The 5,491-nt window shown below is 42.4% G+C and overlaps 1 long non-coding RNA gene across 1 annotated transcript; it reads left to right on the top strand.

The window, feature by feature from the left end:
* The first annotated feature begins 820 nt into the window (after positions 1–820).
* Positions 821–3,687, top strand: LOC141088129 (uncharacterized). Its single transcript, XR_012231840.1, has 3 exons — positions 821–1,240; positions 1,365–1,471; positions 3,625–3,687. It is a non-coding gene; the product is annotated as an uncharacterized lncRNA (long non-coding RNA).
* Positions 3,688–5,491: the final 1,804 nt, after the last annotated feature.

A 5,491-nucleotide genomic window follows, 5' to 3' on the forward strand; every position in this document is an offset into this window, starting at 1 on the left:
TGCTATTGAACATATATGTATCTGATGGATATATTTATATGTATTTTATGTATGGATTTTCTGTGATGGGTGTTACCTAAATGGTGATTGGCTGTGCCACACTATAAAAGGCCACCATTTGTGCTGTTATGTTATACTTGAAAAAGGCCACAATATGGCCGAAACGTTGTATTTTGTACTGGCAGAATAAATTTTTGATACAATTTTTCACCTGGACCTGATGCTGTTCCTCTTTCTTATTTGGACTAGTGTTCATTTGGGTCCATGAACCTTTGAACTGGCATCCACCCCTCCGTTGTGCTTTCAGCTGCTCTTTTCTGTTTATCGTTTGGACTCTGGCGGGCTTGCACCGGATTGAATATGGAAATTACTAATCCAGAGGTGGGTGAACTGGATACTGCCATGATTTTTTCCTACACAGAGGATGATGCGAAAAGGATTTTGTCTGGAGCCCGGACGGATATGTCCTTTTTAAACAAACCTACTGCTGATATGCTTAAAAAGAAATATGAAACAGAAAGAAGGAAATGCATATCGTATGAATTGCATGCTACCACATTATGTGAATATTATAAAGTCCGTAGGATTCCACGTGGTTTAAGACTGCATTTACGTCCTACATTGCTTGCAGATAATTCACAATTTTGCAGTAGGTTTGAGTCTATTACAAATACGTTTGCATTTGATTTAATGCTTCTGAATGTTGAGTTTCTCCATATAGAGGTGGAGTCTGTGAAGAGAAACATTGCCGATTTGGAGCAGCAATTGATAGCTGAATTGACAACACAGGAGGTGGACTTATTTAAATCTCAGTTGGAGGATAAGTTGGTGAAATACCGAGGTGATATAGAGAAAACGAAACGTACGAAATGGTTTCGTGATGCTGATGATTATAGATCTGGTCGTATTTTCTCATGGCAAATGGGTCAGCAAAATACTCCATACCCTAGGAGAGATCGACCTTTGCCAATGCGTAGAAGGAGGAGACCACCAGTTAAGGATCAAAGATTTGGGTTCACTACTGCTGAGTCTGATTCAACGGATGACTCTAATATGGGTGCAGCATCTTTATCTTCTATTTTTTTTTAGGAAAAGACAAGATGGACAATATGACAAGAAAAGGAGGACCCGTCGAGGAGGTAGAAAGCACAGGAGAAAGAGGAATGTCACGCAAAGCACCAATGCGAACGAGGAATATGGAGGTGAAAAAGAGAACCCAGTAACACAGAGAGACTTGGTGGTAAATATCTCGTTGTGTGTGTTAACTGAAGTGGACTATGAAGTATTGTCTAAGGGACTGTCGTTTTGTCCCACAAATTCCCCTGATTGGTTTGAAATCGAGTGTGATTTGTTCTCTTTTTTAGGAGGTTACGATTGGCATCCTTTTTCTCTGATAAGGAAGAAAAATCATGTGCAATTAGTGATGATGATAAGTCTATTGGTTTTACGCTCCAGGGTGTTGGATTATACAGTAAGAGTAATTTTCAACCACCTGTTAGGAATAACTTTGTTGAATCATATATTCAGTTGGTCGAGAGAGATATTGCACAATTGAAGGGAGAGTTTCGGGGTCAACATAGGGGGAATCTTACATACTCTGAAAAACAGGCATTGGATAATCTTTCAAAAAATACTACTATTACGATAAAAGCTGCAGATAAAGGTGGTGCGGTAGTTGTTATGGATACAGACAAATATAAGATGGAGATTCTTGGCCAACTTTCTGATACTGCAGTTTATGTTAGATTGACTGGTGACCCCACCCCCCGTTTCTTGAGTGAATTGCGGCTCTTGGTAGATGAGTCCTTGCTTAATGGACTCATTGATCAGAAGCTATCTGAATATTTGGTGGTGGATGCTCCCCAGACACCAATATTATACACGTTACCGAAAATACATAAAAGTTTGGAGAATCCACCTGGGCGTCCCATAGTATCTGGGAGGGGGTCATTATGCAGTAAGGTTTCGATTTTTCTTGACAAAGTATTGCGACATTTTGCTACCTCAGCACGGTCTTATATTGTAGACACAAATGATTTTTTGCAGAAAATTAGTGACGTTAAAGTTACTCCTCATATGATGCTTGCATCCTTTGATGTTGTTTTTCTGTATACGTCCATTGAGCATGATAGGGGTTTGGAGGCCGTCAATGTGTTGCTGACAGGCTCGGACATGGCGCCAGAGTGTGCACAACTGGTTCTAGCACTGTTAGGTTTCATCCTCAGGAGGAATTTTTTTCTCTTTGGGGATGATTATTACCTACAGCTGTGGGGTACCGCCATGGGGTCCAATGTGGCCCCAACCTATGCTAACATCTATATGGCGGTATTCGAGGACCGTTATGTGTACAATTCCACCTACTGGTGCCATGCCCGGGCCTGGTGGCGCTACATCGACGATATCTTCTGCATCTGGGATGGTAGTCTGGAGGATCTTCTTGATTTTCAAAATGAATTGAACAATGTATTCTCTGAGCTGAAGTTTACATTGACCTACTCTTATGATCAGGTCCAATTTTTGGACACGCTGGTCTATAAGAAAGATGAGTCTCTGTATATCGATCTTTTTGTAAAAGAGACAGATAGGAATAGTCTTTTGGTGTATGACAGTAATCACCCAAGACGGATGGTGGAGTCACTTCCATGGAGTCAGATGTTACGTGTACGGAGGATTGTCAAAGAGGATGATAAGTTGGATCTAAGATTGGACCAGATGTGTACAAAATTTGTCAATAGGGGTTACCCGATGGATCGAGTTAATTCTTATAGAGTTAAGGCTCAAAATATATCGGTGGAGGACTCTAGCCGTAAACGAATTAAAGGGCCTATGGAGACGTGTTCCTTTTGTCTCAACATATTGCCCAGTTAGTGGCAGGATTGGAGGTATCCTGAACAAACATTGGAGCCTCTTACAAAAGGGTCTGCCTCAGATATCAGAATTTGTGGACAGGCCATTGCTTTCATATAGACGTGGATACAATCTTAAAGATAGATTGGTAAGGTCAGATATTGGTTCATCAAAAGTCAACGTACAAAGGACAATATGTCCTCCTAAGATGGGCAATTTCCCATGTTTGGGATGTGCCTGTTGTGGCAATATGTTAAAACGTAATAGTTTCAATCATCCTCGAACCGGAAAAAAGTTTTTTATTAAAGAGAGGTATACGTGTTCGTCAAGTTTTGTGATTTACTTGATTTTGTGCCCATGTGGGTTATGTATATAGGAGAGACCACCATGGAGATTAGGGCCCGCATTAGTAAACATAAGAGTACAATTAGGACTAAACTTGTGGAGTTGCCAATTCCGAAGCATTTTTTAGAGTGCAGACACTTAGTGAACCAGTTACGATTTAGAGTGATAGATGGGGTTCCTGTATTGAGACATGGGGGTGATAGGATTAAGATGTTGAAGAAAAAGGAGTTGAGATGGATATCGATTCTTGATACGTTGCAACCAAGGGGTTTGAACTTGGATTACAATCTACATACTTGTGTCACCTAATCCCTCACTTTGTGCCATTATTCTTTGTTGTGGGTAAATACTTATCTATGTGGCCTTTATGGTCTTTTTATCAAATGTTTTTTTATTTTTTTTTTTTTCATTTTTTATTTTCAGTGTTCATAGGTGATACATTTGGATGGAGTGGAGGACACGGGGACTGAACAGTCCTGAATTACGAAGAGGATGCTGTCCTTTACGAATTTTTGTCGTTATTTCTTGCCTGCCATTCCCTGTGCCCTCTTTTCCTTTTTTTAATTTCCTTTTTTTCTTTTTTGTAATTATCCCAATTTTGCTCCTTATATAATGTGCAACGTATGCGAATTTCGTAAAGTATGGAATATTATTAAAGTTGCTATGGATATGGTTCCTTGATTCCAAATGTCTCTTATATGCTGCGTTGTTTGGGAGCATTTTGGCCTATCTGTGTGGACTCATTTATTCAAGTGTGGTATTACACTTGTTTTCGTCAATCAGCGCATGCGCGGGCTTGTGAGGGAGTGTGGTGTGTGATCGCATGCTCTGGGCCTCTGCGCGTGCGTGGTCCTCCCTGGTGGGCGGTTCGTGTGGCTGATCCCTTGCATAGCACCGCGCATGCGCGGTGCTCTGTGACGGAGATGTCATGTGACCGGACCTGCGGGGATGGGCGGCGCGCGCGCCGTGACCTGGTGGTGCGCGTCATTAGACTGCGCTCCTGATACAGCCTGGCTCTGGCTGATGTTGCCATATGGGGAGAGGGAACTCTGCCGATATAGGGATTTGTGAGTCCTCATATGATTGGTCCATTGGGGTTGGCGCCACTATTATGTGATTAGGGATTGGCGGTTTATATATGGATATGTATTACTGCAAGTGATTGGTGCGTTATTTCCATGGATACCTTTGATGCATCACGATCATTGGTGGGCCGATTTGGGGATTGTTGTTTATATATGAAATGCTTTTGCAATATTTCTAATATAAATATGACCATTATTGTTAACGACTAGATAAACTGTGCTATTGAACATATATGTATCTGATGGATGTATTTATATGTATTTTATGTATGGATTTTCTGTGATGGGTGTTACCTAAATGGTGATTGGCTGTGCCACACTATAAAAGGCCACCATTTGTGCTGTTATGTTATACTTGAAAAAGGCCACAATATGGCCGAAACGTTGTATTTTGTACTGGCAGAATAAATTTTTGATACAATTTTTCACCTGGACCGGATACTGTTCCTCTTTCTTATTAGGCCAAGACATGTAGTCTGTCACCATCTGACAGAAACGTTGCCTCCTGCTGACTGGAGCAGTCTGTGGTGGTGTAGACATTTGTGGCGGGCACACAAAACTTTGCCACATTTGGGCCATACTGGTCTTGCTCTGTGCTGAGGTGCTGCCTCTGCTCCCTCTTTGTGCAGAGCTTCCTCCACTGCCTCGACGCACTGAGCTGCTTTGTAAAGCACTAGCAGCACTGCTCTAGGGTGGAATGGAGAACATGATGGAATGCACCAGTGTCTCTTGGTACTCCCGCATTTTACGCTCCCGGTTCAATGGTGTTATGAGGCTTTGTAAGTTGTCCCAGTAGCGAGGATCTAGGAGGGTGTACACCCAATAATCAGCCGTGTTGAGAATGTGGGCAATGCGGTGGTTGTTTCTCAGGAACTGCAGCATGAAATCAACCATGTGCTGCAGACTCCCAACTGCCAAAGAAACGCTGTGCCCTGCTTGAGGCGTCATCTCTGCCTGCTCTGCATCACCCCACCCTCGCTGTACATACTGACTAGAGCATTGTGTACCTCCCTCCTCTGGAGAGATGTCTTCATCCTCCATTGACTCCTCCTCATCCTCCTCACAAAGTGTCCCATGCCTAGGCTTTTTTGAGGAACCACGTAGCACAGACTGTCCAGAAGCAGATGGCATTTTGGACTCCTCATCCTCCACCTCTTCCAAAACCTCCTCCCTTAGTGCTTGCAGTGTTTTTTGAAGCAGGTAGATAAGGGGGA

Source organism: Dendrobates tinctorius, unplaced genomic scaffold (genome assembly GCF_039654945.1).
Source record: "Dendrobates tinctorius isolate UK_male_01 unplaced genomic scaffold, ASM3965494v1 ptg000037l, whole genome shotgun sequence".
NCBI classification, from domain to species: domain Eukaryota; kingdom Metazoa; phylum Chordata; class Amphibia; order Anura; family Dendrobatidae; genus Dendrobates; species Dendrobates tinctorius.